General features: G+C 39.8%; 1 protein-coding gene across 1 annotated transcript in view; it reads right to left on the bottom strand.

Annotated features, from left to right (window-relative positions):
• The window catches only part of PTPRG (protein tyrosine phosphatase receptor type G), a 408,233-nt gene that overhangs the window by 270,879 nt on the left and 111,194 nt on the right, over positions 1–26,160 (bottom strand). The window lies entirely within an intron of this gene.

Below are 26,160 nucleotides of genomic sequence, written 5' to 3'. Positions count from 1 at the left end.
ACTGAATACTGTAAAGGTTTTTATTGAAAAGCTTTTACTGAAAGGGAGTTCAAGATCAAATGAGCAGAGACACCATTAATTTCACATGCAAAAAGCACTGCTACAGGGTATTTTGTGCCAAGCCACATACTGCTCATCTGCCAGACAACAGAAGAGTGGTTTGTACCTTGAGAATTGAATTCCTCCCTCTGAAGAATTTACCATGCACCTCATCCCTTCAGCAGCAGGAGTTACAGCAGCACCCACCCAGCTCCCTGAGTCCCAGAGCAAGGTCTGAGGGCAAGAGCCCATCAACTTTCCTTTTCACCTCCAAAGCCAACCCTCCCTGCGTGATCTCAACTTCTAAGTGCTGAATTTTCTGGTCTCAGCCTCATATTATCCTTCAGAAACACCCTGCAGAATCTGGACTTTGCTGGTCTAAGGCTGTAAATGTTATTTAGAATAACAAAACTTCCCAGGAACAAGCTGGGGATACAGCTTCGCCAACAGGCAGGTAGTAAAACATTACCTTATTATCTGCTCTAACGCTGCATAAATTCAGTCTGGACCATGCAAGCTGCTGCAACTGCAAGCATGGCCTCAAAACCAAAATTCTCTCAGTAATCTTTCCAATCCAATGGTCTGTGCTGAAAGAAGTGCAAGTGCCTCCTGGGTCATGTTCTTGCGGTAGCAAAGACATTCCCATCCATGTCTTCACACGTGAAATGTTTTCTGTATTTTTCAGTTCACTTACACGACACAGGGTAAATGCTGCTCTGTTGCAGTCTTCCATCTCTCTCTACTCTTGTTCAGCTACCTCTCGTTTAATATTTCTGAAACATTTGTAATAATAGCAGCATAACAGCACCAACACCATTGTGCCTATTTTCTAAGGCAATAATCCACTTCCCTCCTTGAGATAAACTACTAGGGGGAACAAGAGATGGGTTATTGGCTTGTAAAACAGTCTGATGATAGTATTATTGTCTAAATTAATGTCATTTAATGCTTTATACCACAGTTCCAGAGGTCCCACCTCAAGCATTAATAATGCATTTTGCTTTTTAACATGCCATATGGGAAAAGACCGACTTCTGACATCCAGGGATTGCATCAGTAAAACATAACTAATTGGTGCAATCTGAAAGAACAAAATAGGAGACCTTGGTTGTTCTGAAGAACAGTTCAGTTACTTCACTCTCCCACCCCATCCTAACCTCTCCCCTGCCCTCGCAAATACAGTCTTTTTTGTTCTTTACATTATTCATTTCTGAACATGATGAGCTAAAAATGTATCTTCTTCATATACCTTTTCCATGTTAAAAGTATATGCATTACCTCTTCTGAGCTACCTTGTTCTCATTCATATATTCTATCCCATTTATCAATGTAAGAAATTGAAGCTTTACAAAGGAATCACCAAAAAAAAGACAACAAGACAGGCCCTGCATTGCTAAGACACAGTAAACAAGCCCTTGGCTGATAAATTTGCTTATGACAATATTGGCAGTAATTTGATTCAAATTCCAACAAAGTCAATTTTGAATTATAGCAGCCAGAGACAGAAAATAGCTTCTTTTCTTAGCTGTTAACCCCATAAAAACTCCTTTTTTTGAACCATAACATAAGTCCAAGATATGTCCCTGGTGGTGCAGCTTAAACCAGTGATCGGAATAAGTGAAGCATGATAAATAGCTACTGCACTACCCCCCCATCAGCTGAAGTCTGCACAGGTCTAGCTGTGGAAACAGAAAGGTCATTCATTACTCAGTGTGAACAAACAGACGGCACATTTGTGATAAATAATAGCTATTACAGAGCTACAAAACACACTGAGGCTTTCTGCTCCATAGCTGCACATGACTTCCCCTGTATTACTCTTTAAATATAATTATTTAAAATTGGCTTCCTTCATGAAGACCCCCATACCTCTATGGATTAAAGTCATAAACCCAAGTATGAATATATATATCTTTGTCTGTATATATATATATATGTATTTACACACACACACATACACTTTAAAAACCATTTGGTTATGGTAAGCAGGGCACAAAGTCATACGTCTCATCCACTACAAAATAAACAGGATACAAGTGGCATATTTGCCTTTATTTTCACTTTCCTCATCACTCATGATGCGGATCTCAGGATCGTAATAGAAACAGTAATTAGTACGCCAACCTCTGGTCAGGAAACTCCTAAGATGTCAGTTCTCAGTGGTTGCTTTAAAAGCCGTATCAAGCAAGCAAACAACCTCCACACAAGGTTTTTTTCCCTGCCACCATGACCAGAAGGGCAGGTTATGCCGCCAGCAGAGTTTTCACTTGTTGGTCAATCTTCTCAATAAAACATCCATTTTTTAAGAGTATGAAACCTTTAACGTTAGATCAGACCTGGTAAGCACAGCACCTGTAGAGTCGTTCTGACACTGAGAATGGACAGATCATCCTAACTCTCCCAATATGAGCAACTGCAAAAGCCATAGTCTATGATGTCTCATCACACTGAGAAACATCGTACTCCCCAAGTGTTCCTAGGAAAAGAAAGGGATTCTTTGAGACCTTTTTGTGAAGTAAATCACTGCCACAGAAAGTTAATATACTAAAACACATTTTCTACCCATCTACCTTTGTCCAGCATGAAGTAAAAGAAGTGCCTGCAGTGCCTGCTGCCTCTTCTCCCTTGCGGGGGCACGAAGAGGGACATTCCCCTGTAAATATATCAATTTCATGTACAAATCTGTTATCTGTACTGATCCTCTGAACACCACACTTCACTGGGCTTCTGCTATCTGTGACACCAGTTTTGGTGGCATAGGGCAGATGGACAACCAACTTTTTTCAGACCATATTAAAAATCTGGAAGGATTTCTAGAAGTGCTTAGGATCAAATTGTTTCCTCTCACCAACATACCTAGTTGCATGTGTTCAGTCTTACAATACCCCTTGTACTTAAAACAGCACTAAGTATAATCTTGCAATCTCCGCTGGCTTTCACCCCTGCACTTCTGTTTAGTTTTGGACGAGGACAATCGCCCTGCTCAGGAGGAACACCTCCAGCCAGATGCGTGCAAGGGAAATTAACTGGTCACCACGTGAATGCAAGGACATGAACGCTTGAGTGCATGAATCTGATCACATGAAGAGAGTCCAAGCAGCAGTGTGCTCCAATATTCAGCAGGAAATTAACTCTCCTGCTTCTCCATCCCAGGTCTCTGCTGAATATGCAGCAATAGCAATTAACTTTCACAGAGGTGGGGAGGGAGGAGAAAAGGGTGAAAGATTTGAACTTTCACCAAACTTGTACCATTAATCGCAATCTGTAAACTCAGATGAAAAGACCAGAGAAGCAAATGATTCCCTGTAAATTTCAATTCTTCATTTACATGGCAAACAGAAAACACAGGTCGTAACTCACAGCAACTGGAGTGCAAACTATCAAATTAGCCCAATAGAGTATGTCATTGTGCAGCTTCAGAAACAAACAACAGCCAGCAACGAAGCCTCCTGAAAGTCAGAGATATTCAACTGAGCATACCACACAGTGTGCTAGGATGAGTGTGGTGATTACTGGGAGTAATGACATGAATAGCAAAATGATACAGAGCATTTATTTCAACCATGGAAATAAGGAAGCCTGCAGCAATTTAAATTTTAGGCTTTACAGCTAACGGCAAAGCAAGCCCTATAAAAAAAATTCCTAACACAAAGACAACCAGAGCTGCTTACCTTCTGTTAGGTATATATTTTCCTAGTTCTCTGTTGAAATGGTACCAAAAAAAAAAAAAAAAAAGTTGTTTAATTACAAAACTTTGACAGCTACATTTAGCATTTTCCATGTGCAGCATATACATGTTCGATATGCATATAGAGCATCTCTGCATATGCGTGTGTATATGCACACAAGCATACACAATTGGCTTATTCTCATAACTTTTTTAAAGCAAAGTACATGTTTTTGATGTGTAACTGATAGAAAGGCTTTCAAACATTTTTTCTCCTAGGTTCCCTTTTGCACCTCTCCGCAAATGGTGCTCTAAGACAGAGTTCAAAAGAACAGGAACATTTGCCCAAAATGTGAAGACTTCCAGCTCTATATTCAGCCCCTAAGCCTGGCCTTACTGCCGAGAAGGAAGCTATCACAACACCCAACTTGAAAGCAGCAGAACTTCAGGAGTCTGAGTGTCCATTTCCACTATGATTTGTCCTGCAAAAAGGGATGGCTGCATTGGCAACAGCTTCTGCTGCAGCTACCCAGGCTGGGCAACAGCTCAGATGCTCTCGACACTTTCACAACTCACCACCTACAATGCCTACAGCATAGTCAAAAGGCAAAATACACCTAGTTATCACAGCGGGTTGGTACCTGTTAGCTGACACCTTAGCCCCAAGACGTTTATTTGCTTGTCACTAAGAAGCATGTGGCACTTACCATAGAGCATCCAGTCAGATAAACTGTAAGTCAGAAGGAAAAGGCTGGATCCAGCTGCAACAGAAGCCATTGCCAATGCCACCATCCCTTTCCAAGGGTCAAATTGTACCAGTGAAAGAGCAGAAGCCAAGAGTGGCTTCACTGATTTGACACAGGAGGGGTCACTGAACAGCTTCTACCCAAATGGAGGGCGGGGGGGGGGGGGGGAAGATACATTGAAAATTATCCAAATGGAACTCCAATTCCTTCAAGGAGAACTAAATCTCACAAAGCTTTGTTTTTCCAGGCAACAAGATCCAACAGCCTCACCGATCCAGGCACTTGTAGTAGGATGTTGCTCACTCCATTTCAGATCCTCAGCTGAGAAACCCAGCTCTGCATGCGCTGGTTAAGTAAAGCCAAAATATGGCATTTTGCAGGACACACATATTACTGCAGTAAAAGCACAAATTATTTCTTGTTCTAGACATGCTTCTCCATCCACACACACAAACACACACCCCTTTTATTAAACCAAGCTGAAAAAATATCAGGGGAAAAGCAACAAGTGCAGGGGCTGTATTATTGTTCATGTGGCAGGTCAGCCAGAAAGTGTTTTACCTGTCAGCAGATTTGAGAATTCCAAAAAAAAAAAAAAAAGGCCATCAAATCTTTTGACACCTGAAAGCTACAGGCAAGTTAAAGAAAACGAAACCAAAAAACTGCCAAGGCTTGGAAAATACTCTTCCACGTAATTTTAAGAGTAATAAATAAATCTGTGGTCCACTAGTTCTAGTGGCACTCATACAGTGTAGAATACCTTTCATGATCTCTCACCTGAATTACCTCCTTTCTCGCAAACTCCTGATTTCTGTTTTATGTCTGGTTAGTCCACGGGAACACCCCTTGGAGGCTACAAAGGATCCTCCTTTCATTTGCTTAAAAAAAAAAAAAATTATTTCTGGAAGTAACAACATGCCGTTCTGAGAGTTTCTTTTTAGAAAACTCTTAGAGGTACAGTTTTAGGGGTCAGAGCTGCAGCCCTGATACACACTTTGCAATCACACTGATTGCGATAAGCCTCAGGCAGTAAGATGGAGGGAACAGGCTGGCACAGTGTGGACCTTAGGGTAGGACTCTCATTTACATTAAGATCATTTAAAACCACTCCCGAAGGGCAAAGAGCAGCGTAAATGGCTTCTATGTGGGAGTAAATTACATGTGTACAAAGGATCAAAACAATGCCAACACCATGCATAGAAAGCAACACACTTCTCATTCAGAATTTGAAATTACTTTAGTCTGTACCTTGCTTAAAATTCCTCATAACAGGCGTCTTTTTTTTCAAAGGAACTGTAGACATATTTCTACATAAACCCTTACTTAATAATTGTATTTACTTGGTTTTCAAATCTTTGCTAAAAGAGGGGAGCTCAAATATCCATACAAAGTTTGATGGTTCTCTGGATCAAAACAATACTGTTCTAGAAAATTTCAGTTCAATCGGCTTACAGGATATTGCTGGGCAACACAGCCAGAGGCATGTTTATAGACTCCAAAATACTAATTTCATACCCAATTTCTACATACTCAAAGTCTTGCAAAGTTTCCAAGCTTTCACACTTGTTTTACAAATCTGTATTTTGAAGAGCTTGAACATTTCAGTCATGCTCTGCTTTAAAATAAACTGTTAAACACAAATCCCAATTAATAAAATTTACTCAGTTAACTCAGTTTTAGTTCACAACACAGGCAAAGCTGAGAGGACTGATTCCTCTGGCCTCAATTCAGAGAAAAGCTAAGTATGCGCTTTGACTGTAAGTGTATGAGCAGCCCCCTTAGTTTGACAGGATTTACGATCACCACAAATACTTGTTTACTCTCTCCATTGAAGATGAGTCAATTTACCCACTTCAAAAGACAGGGCCAGAATGCCCAGGTAAGGGGCAGATAACACACTGGAATTACGTTGTGGGCTATTACTTTGATCTGAATGACAATTACAGCAACACAAGCGTATAGTGGAAAAGTTAGCAAGAGACACACAAAAAAATCCTGGGCCATCCAAAAATGGAAAACCATTTTCTCCAATGAAGGTGCATGCCATGAACTCAAAGTGGGTTAGGTTTGCTTATTCCCAAATCCTTTCATTCAACAATCAAAATCTGGAAGAAAGAAGCTTTTTTTGTTTGCCATTAGTGGGGGCGGTTTGTTTTAGGAGTAAAATAAATTACACAGAAAAACAGTGCCTGACCATGAGCTGGCATATCACCAGCTTTTAATGGTAGTCTGAATGGCTCACACACTTTCCTTTCAGTCCAAGTCTCTTGATACTCCTTTTAGAGTTTGTTCACAGATTTCTTTTTTTTTTTTTAAAAAAAAAAAAAAAGCCTTAGGATTTAAAAAGTTTGCTATCTGAGTCATCTCTACATGATTTGGGTGAGTGAGTCTTTCATTTCCAGTCCTTTTTAGAAATAAAAACTCCCTAACGGAACATGGTTACATCTGGAGTGGAATTTGCTGTTTGATCAACTAGAGATGTAGAATGGGGAGGTCTGACAATGGCAAATTGACTTTCTGCTTGGGGTAACTCAAAGTTCAAATTAGCACTGAAAGAAGCTGAAGTAAGGTGCAGAAGTATGGTCTACTGCTTAAAGCACAGGCCTGGGAGACAGGGCTGCAACGCTCAATTCCCAGCCTTGCCAATGACTCACTAAACCCAATTCCACAAAGCGCTTGCAAATGCTCAGGATGTGGATAAAATTATTGCACTCCCTGAAGAACCTCACCATCTCCAAGCCTGGATGACTTGCATTTGATTTAACTTCTCTGTACCTCAGCCTGTGATGTATGCAGTAATTCATTTAATCTGTAATATGATTTGAGATCCCTGAATAAATATGCAATTCTCATAAATATTAATACTTTATTATTAAGTAAGTGCTTCTTGCTTGTAACTGACCTAGCAAGTTCTGAAATATCTGTTGCTGACATCAGTGGGGAAATTTTTAAATTTATATGAAAACCTGTTAGCAAGTTCAAAAGGTATGAAAAATCTGCCACTTCACTCTTTTTACATCCAATTTTACTGTACTGATGCAAAACCCTGAAACATCCATTTTCCATGCTGCACTTTTTCTCAAACGTCTTCAAAACTAATTCTAAAAACCCAAGACACAGGAAACAGTTCTGGCCCTCCAGACCACCAACAAATCTGATGAAGAGCCAAATCTATCGGCACTCCTTGCTCTGTGCAGCACACCATGATGTCCCAGGAATCAAACAGCAGATGAAATGCACTGACAGAGTCTTTCATTCCCCTCACTTCACGCAGATTTCCAGAACAGCACAACACATTTGAGCAGCAGCTGGAGGGTCGCTAGACACATAACTGCACTTCATAAAATAGCATCTGACCTCCTGCACTCCTACCACTGGAATACTCTTAATTAGCTACAGCCTGGGAATGGCTGGAGATTCCTAAAATAGTCAGTTAATGAAGACTGACATGCACCAAACCGTAACAGCAAGGAGAGCAGTGAATATGGCAGCTAGCTTGGGATTAATGCGTTGCACATGTCCAGGACTGCTGTCAGAGCTCCAACACTTCCCTGAGCTATATGACCTCCATAAAACTAGAACAAACAAAACCAAAAAACCCCACAATAAAGTTTATTTCTTAAGTTACGTTTGTGACATGAACAGTTTATGTATGATGACTCACTGGGTACAATGAAATCACTTATAGCATCCATGTGTTTACATAACAGTCATTCTCGAAAGCATGTTTATTGCCAGAGGTAACCAAAAACCTTTATCTCAGTAACTCTTACAAGAGGCAGCAGATTTAAACAGTACCAGTGTAATCCACAATCACAAAGGCAAAAGCAAATAAATAAATGAAAATAATAATAATAATAATAAAAAAAACAAAGGGTCACACTGACAGAGACTGCTCAAAACTTCCCACTGATTATTACAATTCAAGACCTGACAGTGCATAAAAAGAAACATATAATTTCAAAGTACTGCAACTGCAAATGTGTTAGTAACAGACACAGTAGATGAGAGAAAAAGGTCTCTGTTATTAATCAGAATTCATATTTAAGAAACAGTGGTTGTTAAGTAACTCCTTTGAATCCTAATCACAACCAGGAAGGTACCAATTATTCTGCCTCTGTGTTACTATTCATTAATATCACGCTGAAATCTTATTTGTTTTTACAAGGGGGGGCGGGGGGGGGGGGTAGGAAATTAATTTTGAGGGGGTTGCTTTTCTTTTTTTGAACTGCATCTGTACCTGCAACCAGCCAAACCCATGGAGATCAGGTAATCAGGATACAAACAAGGATCCACATTTGACTAATTGGAAGGTCAGGTAAACAAAGCTCCATTACCATAACAAAAAGTTTTTGCAGACTTGCCATTATTTCTATGCATCTCTTGCCCTGACAACAAATAAAATCTCTACTGAAATGGAATAAATATTATAATACTGTTCCCTACATATTACTTTATGAAAGACTTTCCCCCTCCAAGATTGACCTAATGCTTAATTAAAGTTACACAAAGCAGCAGAAAAAGATCTAAAGCTCCAAGCCAGTGATGACTAGAAACTGTTAGATCTGATTTTCAGTATAATGATATTCTCTTATTGGCACAAGCAAAACAAACAAACAAACATGAGCTGCAATAATGGTCAAGGTGTGTTAATACACTTTGGGGAAGGCTTTTTGGTTTTGATTTTAAACCTCTGCTATTTTGGAAGGTAGCCAAAGTATAATTCTGCCTCCCTTGATTGACAAAGCCTGCTATACCTTTAATTAAATCTGCGACTGTACGCCACCTTTTTCAGTAAGAATAGGAATTAAAAATTAATTTTCTAGAGGAAGAACCTGTTTTCCTTACAGACAAACAGTATATTTTTTTAACAAATATATATATAGCATGATTAGCTGAGATTGTGTCTATGGCATTTCCAGAATAAAACTAATCAGTGTTACCATGTACTCCATCACACTGCTCTATTTGCATTTTTTCCTGGAAGGCTTCCAAAGAAAGAGGAAAATCTGCTTAGGAAGAAGCAAAATGCCCTGAACGTACCATGAGAGGGGACAACCTGTGGAAAAGCAAATAACCAGAGCCTGCTATACCTAGACTCTCCTTCCACACTGCAAGTTATGCATCTCTTGACTATTTTTATGAGAACATCACTGGACAGCAGCTTTCACCTGCAGAGCACATTCAACAACAGCAGACCCCTCACAGCTACGGAGTGAGAAGTAGAGCAGACTGTCAGCTCACCCCGGCTCTCAGCTCACAAAACACTGACCCTCTCCCTCCTCATCCATGGAGGAGTCCACCAAGAGTATTGCACAGTGGAGCTTCCCAATGAGATGAGGTCTGAGGGCCACCATTTGCCCAAACGCATGACAGACAGCAGTCATGGCCATGAGCTGACCACCCTGAGAAAAGGTGAGGACTTTAGTAACTCCTCTTGCTTGTGACAGTCAAATGCAACAGACGGAAGGTGCTTCGTACCATATTTTGGAAATGCAATTGGCATATATGTGCCAGGTTCTGGGATCTTGTGGTTATGGGTGGATCTTATAACTGTCCAGCCAGAAAAGGGGGTGGCGGAAATAAAAGTCAATCCTTTCATGTTTCACAGAAAAGCTAAAGAAACATCACCCAAAAAGAATTAGAGAAGAAGTCAAAAGAAAAATCAGGGGATTTATTTTTTCCCTTCCTCTCAATAGTGTGTTTTTTAATACCAGTCTCCTGATAAATTGGTCTTTTCAAAGATTAGGGCTGAGAGAACTGCCAGAATCTGAATACTTTCAGTCTCACTGGAGAGATGGGCAAGATACCAGAAGGAGGAGGGAAAGTTTTCAGGCATCTTTCGCCTTTATTATGGGATTATCAGGTCTGCAAAGATCCCTTTACTTCCATGAGTACCTAAGGGACCAGACAAGCTAAGGACAGTGCAGGAGAATCCCGTACTACCTAAATTGTCTCAGAAGAAGAGAACATAAAAAAATCTATTCCTAAAGCAGCAGTGAAGGTCACTAAGGAAGCAGAGTGAGGGCTCGTACCTGTGCCTCTGCTACTACTGGTCCTCTAGAAGATGAAGCACTAACTGCACTGGACTATACTGCAGTCTCAAAGTGAGCAGCTTTTGAAGCCAGAACTGCAGGGTTCAGGGTAAAACACTCATCTGCAGGCCCATCACAGAGGGGAACGGGACAAAGTCTGCTGCTTCAGCCATGTCCTGGCAGAGAACATTTGCACCTACAAGCAATGACAAGCAGGAGCCAAGTGACAAAAATGCTCATGAGGATCAAATGTCAGATTCAGAGGGTGTGAAACAAACCTGACATCAGCCTTAAGTATGAAGTTCCCTAAGGCATGTTCTGGGAGATCTTTTTAGCATTATCTGCTGAATTTTGAACCAAAGTACTGCTCTGGGAAGCTTTAGAGGGTGCATCGAATGCAACTTGTACCCACAAAACTGTTCTCACTGAACAGCAACTACATTTCTGCATAACATAGATGGCAAGATTCAAAATCAAATAAAGTGAACGTTTGTGATTTAAACATTAAGAGCCATTCTTTTGTTAAAATCAGCAGAATAAAGTAACATTTATATACCTATCCCTGTCAGGAGCTTTGCTACTGTAACTCATCACTGTAGGATCTGGGAGCTTTTCCACAAAACAAAACTACTGCAGACAAGTGGACAGGAGACTCTGAAAGCATTTCTCCCTTTTCAAGTTTCAGCTCTATCTAAAGTAGAATCGTCTTGGCTAGGGAAGAAGGAAAGCTCTGATGCAACTGCTTTCTTGGTAATGGTGAAAATATTTAAACAGAGAGCTTTGCAGAATATATTGAGCATGGCTGGACTTCAGGTTTCTCCAACCTCCTTAAGCTTATAAATATCAAATTACATATTCAGCTGCTATAACAAGATGCTCATCTGATAACTGCAAGGAACTAACACATCAAGGTCTAGACTAGTTAAATAAAACCACAGTTTATCTGAGAAACATAGTACTTGGCAGCTGAACAGAGAAAGCAGCCTCACACCCCTCTTTTGAGGTGGATAGGAAAGGGGATAGGTCAGAGGGAGGAGGACCACACACTGTCTTATAATACATGAACTGTGATTCAAAAAACCAAAAAGTACCAAAAAGTTTAATTCTTCTTAGTCTTAGGATCCTGATGAACTGTAAAAGAAAATGCTCATCAACTACATTTACCCTCAAAACTCAGTGATACAATCCTTTATTCATTCTCAGGAATTATTTCTTTTCCTTAACTGACTGTAAAATTCTTTTATTTCCAGATATTATACTAAGTTATTATTTTAATTCCTTGAGAAATCTGAGACACTTTTATTTTGATCTTCAATATAAATCAAAGACATTGTTTATACTACTTTATAAGTGATACAAACACACATGAATGAAGAAGCTAAGAACAGGTAACCAAAATTAAAAACTAATCCACACAAAGGTGACAAAGAACTTCCATTCTGCTCCCCAATTCATACTTACCAATATCCACTAAACCACACCAGATGATCACAATTCAGTGCTAAGCCTAGCTGTGCTGATCCCACCAAACTCCACAGAAACACAACACTTTGCCACCATTTGCCAGTGAATCCTAAACATGACTTATTTTCATCCTGGCAAGGCTGATTACCTGACTCCCTACAAGCACCTTTCATGGGAAAGAGTTTGCTAGCATGGTGCTGAAGATCTGACCATCACCCCTGTGAGATATACACAGTTAAGAGACCCCACCAGCTTACGCAGGTACCTGAAATCCAGACTGTGATAGCAGAGCCCTTTGGCAATCAGAACAGTTTCAAAGCAGCAGGAAACAGTATTAACATAATTTTCAAGTCAAATGTTGCATCACATGTTGCCTAAAATCTAATAATCTGGACTTGCGCACCTTGCTTCCTTGAGGAACCAGCCACCACATTTTCCAAATGATCTGACAGTCCACCTTAATATGCAATCCAATATACATAACATAATTAAATGCCCAGTCTACTCTCTGGGGTGACTAAGCTCATCTACTGAAGCCTGCAATGATTTACAAACTACAGGACATACCGAATGTGGAAGGCTACTAACTGATCAGTTCTGGCGAACATTTTTTCCTAAAGCTAAGGAGATTGAGACCCCAGTTTCCATCCCTTCTCTGTGCTGGCTGCTGTCATCCTCAAGCACTGCCTCCAGAAGATGCAGACCTCTGTCTAGATAGATATACAGCAATCTAATAAGTAATAATGACAAACACTAACTTGTTTCATTACCAAATTAATATGTGCCTTTGTGAAGTTTAATACACATCTTATCACCATGTCCAAGCTATTTCTGGCAAGTTCAAAACAATCAGAGCAGAGGATCCACTGGTCAGAAGGACATACAGGAGAGAGACACTCAGGCCCAGAATTCAGATTCCACTATTACCACTGAAATTTATGTCAGGGCAATAAAGGAAACAGATTCTGATTTAACGTGTCTCATCTTTCAAACACGTATGCACACACAAAATACCATCGCCACAACTCACAGTAGCAAAGTTGTACAAACACTTGAGCAATTCCAGGATCAAGCTCCTAGTTAGCAGCCTGACAAGATGAGATTTTATGTACTAGTTTTCAACATTTCCTCCCTCCGTTCTCCTTCTATTCTGTAAGCTACAATATTTAAAGAATAAAAGTATATCTTTCACTCAACACCCCATCACTACAATGACTTGTTATAAGCAATGAGATTCTTCAAACAGCTAAAACTGCCTTTTTTCAAGAGGTTGGCAGGTTTTGATTTTTGAAATCAAACAATTCAGTTTCTACCATAAGTCCTTTGCACGCAGGAAGGCAGCCAGTGGGTCATTTAATTATTTATCTGCCAGAGGTCTTTTAAGGTGACTCTTGGAATATCTGAGCGTCTCCATTTGAGAAAGTATTGATTAAGACAAAGTCATTAACAAGTGAATGTGTAACTGCAGGAAGAACCTTGGCAGCTCTGTAATGCACACTCAGGCACTGAAAAGAGTGCTAGATAGTATTTTAAAATAAGTGTAAACAAACCTATTTCTCTTTAAGTATAAGAATATTTAAAAAATAATAAAATTTTTATTCCTTCTTTTTCCGCCTAAAAATTGTGACTCTTAAAACTCTTAAAGTCAGGCTCCTACATCTACACTAATCGCCAAGTATTACACATTATATCATTAATCACCCTGAGTGTTCTGAAATTTTCCTATGTGTATATGACTACGCAATGATAATTTTTTTCTGGAATTTACTGAGAGCAGTCTCCTTTCTATTTCCTTAAAGGTACTGATGAATTAAATCAAGGGTATCTTCAAAGATATGTCCAAGATACAAGCTAGGATACTGTTTTTCTGATTGAAAGACATGATTTCTCTGAAACTGAAAAATTTCATTAATGTGTGGCACCACTTAAAACCAAAGCTAAGAGTTGAAGCAAGGAAAAGAAAAATGTTCCAAAACAGGAAAAACACCAGGCTTACATCCATGAAGGTATTTAAACACCTAAATCTCATTTACACATTAGTTGATGAAATACACAAAGGATTTAGATTTCAGAGACCAGCTAGGAAAGTGCTACCAGCAGCCTCCAACAATACAATTTTATAAACATTCAAGAAAACATTGCATTGAGTTTTGTACAACTATGCATTAGAGTGGGCTGCTTTTTATAAATCCTGACTCATGAACATATCCTCATTTGTTAAGCTGTCAAGTGAGCGGTGTAACCGTGCTCCTTCACTGGTGACAATGTACCCTTGACTACTGGTCATGAAAAACCAAGAGAAAATGCAGGATTTCTAAAAAACATTGTGGAAACTTGACAACAGGTCAGTTTGAGACAGAAGGGGAGGTCATGTAAAGGAGATGCAACTTTCCTGTCTAGATTTCCATCTGCATGTGGAAAGTGTATCAAGACGTGCTCAAAAAGACACAAGTATTTTGGGAAAATAACATCCCTACTTCTTGCAAGGTCTTTGGAGGATACTGCAAGGCGGGAAACTCGGAGTCTACTGAGGCAAAAAAATGTTTAATATGATGTCGTCTCTATCTTTCACATCCCTCAAACTTAACTTTTTTGCTTCTTTCATGCCAAGTTCACCTCTTCTGGCACATGATCTCCAACAGAAGAAGCCTGCTAAACTCCCCTCCAGTCTGTGCCAGCAGCATCTGTAGATGAAGGACTTGATTCTGTGTTGTGACCCGTAAGTCACTGCAGCTCAGGTCAGAAAGAGAGGCCCGTTTGTAACATGACTCTCTTCTGCTGTTCCTTCATTTTGTGTTGCAATTTCCTGGTAATCAGTGCTCTTCCCTTCTTTGTTTTAGGCCTTTCCTATTTGAAACGGGGACAGGTAGTGGGTGTGCTATGCGTAGGAACCATGCGGGGTATCCACCCATTAGTGAAGAGGCTTTTCATCAAGAACAAATTGTAATTACTGTCATATTTTGAAAGATCCTTCCTTTCCATCCTAACAGTTTCCTTTGCAGACAATGGACACTTAAAAAAGAAGATACAGCTCTCGAATTCATTGAAAATTGCCAGTCTTAAGTGCCCATGCAGATGCTCCAGGACCAGGTGCATGAGACTGCTCGTTACCATGTATCTCTTGATCATTTCACTCACGTTGTCAGTCAACCAGCTTACCAGCACATCCGGCAGCCATCTATTTTAGGAAGATGTATTACTGTCTCTTGACACACAGAGGCAGCATATAAAAAGATTAGAGAAGGAGACTGAAAGTCACCACTGCTGGGCTCCACAGGTACCTTTCTTGCTGCCTCTTTAGTAGTAGCTGGGTCAGGTATTTAAACCAGCGGTTTTAAATTGTGGTCGGTGGAACACCAATTGCAGAAGGAACATTTGCTGGTTGATGTTCTGAGAAATTGGCTGGCCAAGTACTGCTGGCTCTCCTTGTTCCCACACATGTATGTGGGATTTATTGCCAAGGCAAAGCAAAAAGGCATCAGATATTTTCCTAATTATACTCTGCATAAACAGCTACTATTGTTGTTTGAAAGAATGTCGTGAAACGGCAAATGGCTAATGCCTGGAATATGGGACTTGTGAACTAATATATTCAGTCATCAGGGAAAAGATCACAATTCTTCCTCTAAAATATTCCAAGCTTCAATTTATTTGTACAGAAAAAAGGGTACATTTCTGACATGCCTAATGGGAAGCTATCATTCTTAATTGAGTTCTGTTTGCTCTATCCTTTGAAAACCATGGGGTTTGCAGAAAGAAAACAAGTGATTTGTGACCATAAATGCCTTCCAAAAGCTGAACTGGGAAATAAAGCAAAGATTCAAGTAGGATTCTGCTGAGCTGATGTTACACAAGGGCTCATCTGTGCTGATGTGTATCAGCAGTGCTCTATTGATTACATTGATTTTACCCAGCTAAAGGTTTGACCCACAGTCTCTGAAGAAGAGCTGGAGCTAAACAACCTCTAACTAACTAAAACCAAACAATAACTATTGAAACAATAACTATCTTTAAGAAAATAAGAGGGATCAAAAACAATGAACATACAGTAACAATAACAGCAGCACAGGAATAAACAATACACATGCCTAACCCATAGAGACAGACCCAAACCAGAAAAAGCTCAAAGTGAGACAAAAATACAATATGCTGAGAAAACATCAGAAAACTCTGAAAGACTAACAGGGGAAAAAAAGAAAAAAAAAAAGAAAGGGTGAAGAGAAGCAAATAGCTAATGCCGATCCTGAACCGACACAATTTCATCCAGCACTGAAATACAACATATATCTTCATTATGTTTCTCATTCAAACCAGGAAATCAAGACTAAGGACCACAGCCTTCAAAATCCCTTTTGATACATATTTTAAATCCCCAAATTACTTTCCATCTATCAAACTTTCTGCCAGTATGAGCGTCAGCCCTCACAGTTTACAGACATGTCCATATCCTCTTAGGGCTTTAGCCTAAGTAGCATCACTGCCTGTGCCCACCTCTGGGCCAAACACAGCTCATTCCTTCAGGGGTTCACCCAGTCCATGCCGATGCTCAGGACTTGTCCAAGCCAGGTTCAAGACTCCCAGTACTCACTTTGCAACAACAACTTTTAGCTTAGCTGTTACTTCACTACTAGTACCTAACTGTGGCCTGAGGAGCTGTTGAACGTGAAGCAATTTGGAGATGTTTTCGTTATACATACACAGGCCAGTTTACATACACCACCAGCATAGATATGATAGGAATGCAGCTTTACACTTGCATGTAAATGATTGTCCTTGCTCCCGCTAACACAGAAATGCTACAATCTATGTTGTTATCCTGTAATTAAAAAAAACCCACACAAAACCCCCCAAACAACCCTCCTCAAAACCCCCCCAAAACACTATCTATACTCTATTCATGTCTAATCTCTCTGTAATACAATAGAATTCCTTAAAACACACCTGTACACAAAAACACTTTCTATTAAGACAGGGCCATATATCTTTATTCTGAGCTGAATAACCGATTGTACCCAAGTTCTGTCGCATCTTTTCACAGAAAAAGGCCTATCAGTAAAATCAGCCTGTATTCTATGCTCCGTCAGCATGAAATGACATTGCCAGACACATGTGCTGACCATACAACTATATCTTCAAAAAAATACTGAGATGAAATAGATGATCAAAGCAGTCTAATGTTCAAACATAAGTTACTCCCTGCTGTTTCTTCTCATTTAGCTTTCATCAAATTTTACTGTGACTGGGTTCCAGCACGATGCTCTTCAGCAAGCTTTATGGACACAGGAGATGTCCTGGCAGGTCAGAGCGATGCCCAGCCAGCCTACTGTTATCTCTCCAGCAACAGCAACTGAAGGAGCTATTTAGGAGGTGCACAAAAGCATGTTGGATCAGGAATGTGAAAAGGTGCATCTCCAACAATTGCCATTAGCTCTTGTTCACAGGTCTGTTCTTTTAGTTAGTACTATATTTTTCTTGAGGTGCAAATACCAGAACAGCACAGAGCACTCAAGATACAGGCACACAAAGGTTTTAAGTAGCAGCAACTTTTATGTAGCAGCAATATAAAATAAACATACAGCTAAGTCTTTGAGAGACCTCCTAGGCTGGCCATACTTCACTGTCAGGAGATCACAATTATGTATATAGCATTACTATGCAACAATAATGTCTATCAACTCATGGCTCTGCTGCCACCTGATAAAGATTACTGGCACAAAAACCAGTAACCACTTTAAGCCCATTGTATCAATCATCTTCATCTTAAGGGGTCTCCGAGAATAGTCTTTAACAGTCCCACAGGACAGCGATGCTATATATTTTGCCCATGAGCCAGATATTGAGGCATTACCATTAAGGATCATAGGAGCTCTAAAGGCGCTGTTCCGGTCCATGGTCTCGGTGATCTGGCATTAGAGAGTTCCCAGACAGGCCTTAATATGAGCCTTTAATGAGCAAGTCACAGGTTGTTGTGTCATATCCTACTTGGGGACATTTTAGTTCACGGATCAGTTAAGTGAAAGGCAGTAAAGGCAACTCTTCAGAACTTCTATCAACCAGCCATCCATGCACGAATGCCAGCGCCTTTAACCCACACAGAAAAATTTAAAATCCTCCCTATTCTTGCTATCCTTTTTCTGCTAGTAGAAAGGAACCTATATTACAAATGAAGCGTCCCTTCTCCCCATCATCCTTTAGCCACCAATAGATGACAAGAATGTAAAAATACCATTAATAACTAGTTTGCTCATTGTAATTAACACCTTCACAGCCTTCTTACCAGGGAGAAATTGCACACTTATATATGGCTCAGCAAGGTGTTATTTACTTAAGGAAAAAGAAAACATTAAAGCTTTACGTGAAAGAAAATTATCTGTTATCTCTCATGGCTCTCAAATACATTTACAGCAGTGACTTTTCAGCCTGCATTTAAAGAAAAAAACCACCCCCCGCAACAAAACTTTTAAAGATCCATTAGAAGCTTCAAGTATGATCTACCACTTTGCAACACCTCCCTATTGAAACTGCCACCAAGAAATTCACAAGATTGGTTTTTGGGTTGTTTATTTATTTTTTCCCATGTTGATGACAGAGCCAAAAAGCATCAACCCCACTTGATGTTGTTAATGTCTCACACAAAACCTCAGCCTGCAGGAGTTCGGAGCTGCCCACAGGTACCATTTACAGAGGTGGTACACTCAGTCTCTGCTGCAGGGATGAGAATGGTGTCTTGGAGGTGAAGATTGCAATGATGGCTGGGACGTGACCCTCCACCACTGAGACAGTAAGTCTCCACCACTGTGGGGATCCTCAGTGGAGGACCAGAGAGACATGGGGAGAGAAGCACCAGGCTGCTCACACCAAAGGCCCAGCTCGTGACTCCACATCAGTTTTCCCCCTGTGCTGCAATTACAGATTAATTTTGTTTATAAAATAAAGTGAGAATGGAGAAGTTCAAGAGAGAACACTATTGATCTCCATCCAACATGGCCACATCACACAGATCCCACTGGAGGCTGGACCTTGAACTCTCATTCCTCACTGTAAGTAGACGAAAGGATTTTCTTATTCTAAGGATTTCTTACTTCCAGTGAACTGAAAGTTCACTGCCTGTTGGGCTGGAATTAGCATCTCCTGTTGTTACAGGGCATACATCTGCCACCTGTTGAGACCTATCTTTCCTCCACACCATGGGTATGATGAACCTCACGTGTTTAGTTATTTATACAACTAGCCTGAGCTGAGGACAGACATCTGTTAACCATTAAAGACCAAAAGAAGAAAAAGGAAGATGACAACCCCTTACGTCTGAGCCTCCACCAAGGCAACCAAAATATCAAGCCATCCAAAATCATGTACACAGCTTTCCAGTGTCTTGGAGCAAAAGTGTGCATGTCATGGACAGGCTAAGTTGGCAAACCAGGGAGCCTGGGGCAAAGCTTCTCATTTCTTCCTTCTCTACCAGTCACCAGAATATGAAAAGAATATTTTAACAAATCTGTTGTTGTCCTTTTTATTTGAATTCTGTCTTTGTTGTATAAGAAAATAGATTTTTGAGAGAGAGGTCTGTTTATATAAATCCAGAAGATAAACCCCCCAGAGATAATTATAATTTCAAAGGTTGTTTTTAAAGTAGCTGACTGTATCTTTTTCTTAAAACACCACCTTCCTCTAGTTGTACACAAAATATAGGACATTTGAATAGTTTTTTCAACATTCATACAAATAATGCAATTCCATACTAGTCTCAGTAATGTCACAAAAGCATAACCCTCTCCCTTACCACTGCACAATTACATGACAGGCATTTGATCATTATTGCAACCACCTGTCAAATATCACAATGAGTTTTCCCCCATTTCATGGGTTAAAAGGGCTTATAAACTACAAAACTGTGCAAAATACAAAGTGCGTTAAAAAAAAAATCAATATCTATTTAGACATCCTCTTAAGAAAGCTTACTTTTGATTAATTTTCTTGACTCTTGAGAAATCTGGTAACAGGAACAGAGGAAGAACACTTGTATCTATAAATTGGTTTGTCTAACAGGTTTGAAGATTTTCTTTTTTTCAGCTCTCATTTTGCATGAAAGTCCTTCTCCTCCTTTGCAGATCCTCTGCCATATGTTCCTGTAAAAGGTGCTCTTTTGAAAGCCCGAAAAAAATAAATCATCTCCCATTCACGCAGTGGGTTAGCTCTTACAGACTACCCTTTTTTGTCAAGATAGCAAAGACATATCATGTTTTTGGCCTGGCAATGACCACATTAATGTGGTTTGCAATATATCTGTGGGAATAGTACGTAGAGACATGGGATATTAAAGGAGCCTCAAGACCTCCCACGTTCACTGTGAAATCCCCAAAGGTTTAAAAAACAGCAAAAGATGACACAAAACAAAACAACAACAAAAAACCCCACACCAACAAAAACCCCCTCAACATAAGTTCAACTTTTATCCTGAATATTTAGAAGCATACTAAGAAGGGGATACCAAATCCTGATCCCACCACATTCAACTTGGCTAACCACTACAGCTCCTCTCTCAGAGATTTTAACTCTAGAGTTCAGGCCTTTGCTTGTGATACAGAGTAAAGGACTTAGTGATTTTTCTGGAGCAGGACAGTGTAAAAGCATACAGAAGGTTCATCTAGCCAGCTACAGGTTGAGTAGCTCAGAGAAGCTCAGAGAAGACAGGGAGAGATAGCAGCCAATTATCCAGTGTCAAAGAAATCTTTGCCCCCATAAACAAGACCTCAAACTTCTACAAAATCCATACATGAACTTTTGCTTCTCAGACCTGGAATAGATTGAATGCTGATCTGTGTTAGGCTAGTATTTGGTGTTAGTGTATCCACGTCTCATGTTTGACTTGGTCCATCCATACTGAAGAGGCAGCAATAATTTTCAGTCCGTAGGACATTTTTGATTTGAGAACTAAGTCCACTAGAAACAAATCAGGTATTTTCCCCCTTCCTAGTTTAGTGCCTTTTAAAATAATGAGGCATTAATCTGGTGCACAGAACCTGCTGAAGGATGGTCCAGGCAATTCTACTGTGGCAAATATTGACAGTGGTTAATGCTTGAACAATACGGTTTGCTTTAACCAGAGAAGAGCAATGGTTCATGGCCTATGAATTCTTTCAGGTGCCTCACTCCTGAATTTTCCTATACATTGTCTGTATAATACCCTGTCTCTTTCTCCCTTAGATATTTGTCAGTGCACAAATGCATTTCTACCCTATATAATCATGGCAGACAGGGACAACATATTGATATACAGCACTACTTCAGACCAAGGTATGAATATTACATTAGCTGAGTTATCACTATAGGGTTCTGACCTTCAACCATCCAATTTTAAATTCATTCATTTTCAAACTATTAAACTCTTCTCTATCACATCACAGAAATTGACACTGTGATAGTAAGTTTTCCTGACAATGGTTAAGCTAAAACAAACTATGATGTATTATTAGAATTTGTAAAAATATGTTTGTGCTATGAAAAATCTGGAAGGACTCTGTAGCCTGTGGTCACAGTTTGACGCTGAGTAGTCAAGCAGAGAGAACTGTCAGGTGTGTGATCCATTCCTTTTCTTCCTACCCACACCTGACCTGTCTGCCAAAGACAGAAACCTGGGCACCATTACCACTCCCTACTCCTCACTGAGAAATCTCTACTGTGCAGAAATGCCCTGTTCTCAGGAGCGAGTCCCAAAGAACAGAACAAACTAGATTAAGGAAAGGGCAAAGGGAAAAGGTTAAATGAAACTTTTTCCCAAACACATTACTGGCAAACAGAGGGAAGGTCAGGGAGCTGAGAAAAGCCGACTTCCTCAGTTTGCTGCCCTCAAATCTCCTAGCCCAACCTCATAATGTGGCTCAATGTACTCACTTTTCCCCTAGGACAAATTAAAAGGCAGAGAAGGTATTTCTTACAAAAACTCTTCTGGCATTTAGCTAGAAGGGGCTATTTTATCTTTCTGAACGACAATGCATGAATGTAAAATGAAAAGGCCAAACCAATGTAAGAGCTCCCTCAGAACAATACTAACTGCTTGCAAACAAGCAGCAGGGAAGCATTCAACTCAGTTGTCAGCAATGTAAGAGTTAAAGAGGACAGAAGCAGCAGCATCACCACCTAATACAGGGGAATCTGCCAATATAGCACTTAAATACAGCTACATATCCCCTTGGATTCTCAAGCCCTCCTACCTGTGCAGGCCACTGAAGCTAATTGTTTAATAACAGCAGGCTGCCATGGCAGTATGTAGGCATCCCTAAAAGGCTGTGCAGACGAACATTTAGATGCCACTTAGAGAGATTTTTTTTTTTTTTTGCCAGATTATTAAACATGCTTAAAACAGCCAGCACCTACATCCATCAAAAGTTTAAACAGTGAAAGCCTAGTAAAAAAACCCGTAATTGTATGCAAAATGTAAGGGATTAGATAGGAAGGTGTGGCATAAAACACTGTGACAAGCATTGGAATGGTACTGACAGAATCACACAAAATTTTTGCTCCTGATTCGTTTCCAGAATCGAAAGGACTCAAAGATCCAAGTTACAGGGAACAAGCCACAACTGCTTTCTGCAGTCTTCTACTAAGGGCCATAGATCTGATGACCGTTTCCCTCCATTCAACAAACAGTGCCTGAAAAGACAGAAATATATCCACGTGGGAATAGAAGCCATTATTTTATCAGATCGATTACTGCTGAAACCTTTGAGCTCTAAACAAGTCTTCACTAAAGTCCTATTGGCACCTAGGTTAACCATTATCTTCTTATGAGTTCTGAAGACATACTGAAAGTCAGAGCACCCCCTGGTTAACAGAGAACTAATTGATGCAAGAAAGATGGGCAATGGAATTCTGGGATGTTACTATTAAAAATAAATCGGTCAATCAGTCTAACTTTGTTCTGAATAACAGCAGAAGAAAAGAGATTTTCAGGATTGCCTTGTAAGGAAGGTACCACATATGATAGCAGTGGAAAACCTTATGAAATCCTAGACAGTCCAGTGAAAAAGGGAACAAAAACCAGTGGAGATGTCAGTCTATTTCAACTATAAAAATAGAGAACATGAACTCAGGAGAGGGATTTCCCTTTAAGAATTCAGGCTCTAGGTACAACAGAGCTCTAGTTGTCAGGTTTAGGTGGGTGGCCATTTTAATCAGCCTGTTTAGCATATATTTTGCATGTCTATATTAGAAATATGAATTCTTCCTAACTGCTTTCTGAAAAGTTCTTTTAATTGAGACGCTGTCTCCTCTGCAGTGTCTTCTCTCAAGAGGCAAAAGTCAATGCCCTAGAATTACAGGAATCTAGGCTAAAAAATAAACTATACAACTTAATGCCTTTTCATAAGCACAGGAAATTCATCTCAACTCAGAAAACAACAGCAATTCTTGAACTTCAGGGTACGGCAACATAAATGTCTTGCTCAGCTGAAGACTTAGCAGATCCTAAAACTACAAAACTGTCTTCCCCAATCCACTCCTCTTTCAGCATCTTCCTCAGGCAACACAGCTTCCTTGAGTTTTTATAACCTTTTTCTAAGGGGTCTTAATTTACGCCAAGAAAAACTGTCTGTTAAATAGCATCGTTAGACTCACATGATTTCTTGTGGTGCATGTGAAGTTTTTGGTCTCCTGCATACTAAATGATCCTTACAGTACAAAAGAAATTGGTATAAACAGCTGCTTTATTTTGTGCTCTGGTAACTGAGGAAAAACAGCCCTTGATGAAAAAATCATCCTTTGCTTGGGGGAAAGTAAATGGACAAGTAAGAAGTACACGAATAAAATTAGCAGATCAAGCACTGATTTCTTCACCAACATGTATGTGGTCTGAAGGTGGATACCCCAGCAGAGGTTTTCACAAGCAGAGCTCTACCTTTACTCACAGCTTAATGTAAAATAAGGCTCTTCACCTGCTTTATTTCATTGCCCACAAATACTCTGTAGATCAAGAAAGAGATAGCAGAATGAGGAAACAGATTCAGATTTCTTTGGGTTTCTGTATTCAGATGTAGGATGTGTTGACAGCAACCCCAAAACTTCCATCCAGCCACAAAGTCACAGAAAATGGAACAACATCCAGGTATCAGACATGTAGCAAACAGCCTTGTGATGACATCCATTTGCAGTCTGATAAAGTTTCATAAATATCTGCAAGTTTTCAGGTTTTAAATCAAAATAACTGGGGAATCACTTCCATGCGTCACTATATTATACATTCAGTGCCAGTGAGCAAACTGGGAAAGGAAAGCAGTGAAAAGTGGGAGCACAGAGAAAGGTACAATATGAAGTCAAACCATTACTTTCTTATGAGATTAGAGGCAACAGGCAAGGAAGAAAAAGTAGTATTCTCTTTCTACAACTTCTGAGCACAGGGGCACACCAGAAATTAGGGGGACAGACCCAAACTTATCTGTAACATTCTGCTGCCAAGGAAGGATGTTTCTCATAAATATCTAAACCCTTTTTTTTTTTTTTTTGTATGCTTTGCATCTGATCCAAAAGCCTGACACAGCCACTAGAAATGGTTATTGGATTAAATTCTTAGACAGCACAGAAAATAGCAGGCTAAAGAATCTTAACAGACTTTCCAAGAGTATTCATTCATCTCTGGCTTGGGAAAAGCTTGTGAAGTGTCAGACTGAAGAATAATTTTGCCAGGAAAATCTGGGTTTGAACCACAAGAGCAGCTGGCTATAATAGTATTGCCCAGAGAGGTATCAAACAGGTGCTATAACCAAAAAAATAAATCAGTAAACAAAACAATAAAACAAAATTACTTAGTGCCCAGTTTCTCCATCATGCATAACAAAGCAACAACTCAGAGGAACTTCTGAAAGGCATAAATGTCAATTCAGCACCCCGCTCAGCCTGACCTTTACAAAAGAGTTTTTCATTTTCACAACCATTTTTTACAGGAATAGAGAACTCCTTTGAAAACCTCCTCCTGGAGACTGCTGGAGAAAGCACAAGCCCTGGGAAAAGAATAAGGTGACCTAATGACAAGTAGTCACGAATTTCCAAGTCAGCCCAGTTACTTGCAAACTCTTCTAGTGATTTGGGCAGGCAAAAAATAAGCCTCCTCCTTCTTGTCCACCTCCCCAGCTATCCCAGTCTTCAAAACTGCTAGGCATCTCGGCATGGCCAAGCGGAGTTACATGCCAGGAAGAATTTGCTCCAGTGAGTCACGTTTCTCCACAATTACTAGCAAAGGGTGAAACAACGACAGCTTTCAAAATTCCCATGGCAACAGCTCCTTCTCTCTGCAAACTCTGACTCCACTGGCAGCCTTAACACTGCACAAAGTAGCAGCACACAGAGGCGATTCGAAGCCTGTAGTCAGGTAGCATTACTTTTATTTAAGAAAAAATTCACAAGCACAAACTACTGACCATGGCTGGAGATGTAACCTTGAACTAAGGTACCTAATCGTTGCTCCAGGATGGATCCTTCTGTGTTCCTATCTTTGCAATAATGGGCTTATCTAAAACGTTGGAAATTGGGTTTTTAAGGTCAGTAGGAGACCTTTAAAAGCTCTCCAAATAGAACTGAGGTCGTGACTACTTGTGGTCATTGACGTTACAGCAATTTTTGTAAGTACAGGGATATTAATCCCAGGAGCCTGACAATTTCAATTTTAGTAATGACATTCTGTCCACCTCAAACTTTTAGTGAAGTTTAATATTCTTCACTTCACATACTGATCTGTTTTGTGTTGTTTTTCAGTGTTGTTAAGCGGTTGTTTCATTTCACTGTGGAGTTGGCTGACCAAATTTCAGCTGTGCATGGAGTGAAGTCTGTATATTGTATCATTATTACTCTCAGAGGATCCTAGGTAGCTGGAAAATATTGTAATTCGATTTTGGTTTTTTCTTTAAAGCAACTACATTTTGTAAGAGCAGCCCATTATTTCTCTCCCTGGAAGGAATACAATAAAAAAAAAATAATTATGCCATACCGTGTTTAATTGAATTTTAAAATGGAAAAGGTCCACTGTATTGGTACATACGTTACTTGGGTTGAATCAATAATTTTTAAACAAGCTTGAAGAGGATTACAACAATATTCTTATTTATTTCATGCACAGTTGGATGTCAGTGCCCTGACATTATTAAGAGCAAATATGCAGTGTAATTCACATAAATAGTTTTACAGAATTATTGATATGAATTAAATTTCATGATTTCTTAAG

This window comes from Strix uralensis, chromosome 10 (assembly GCF_047716275.1).
Source record: "Strix uralensis isolate ZFMK-TIS-50842 chromosome 10, bStrUra1, whole genome shotgun sequence".
Classification (NCBI taxonomy): domain Eukaryota; kingdom Metazoa; phylum Chordata; class Aves; order Strigiformes; family Strigidae; genus Strix; species Strix uralensis.
Note: the sequence above shows the minus strand (reverse complement) of the source record. Positions and strands in the feature narration are given on the sequence as shown.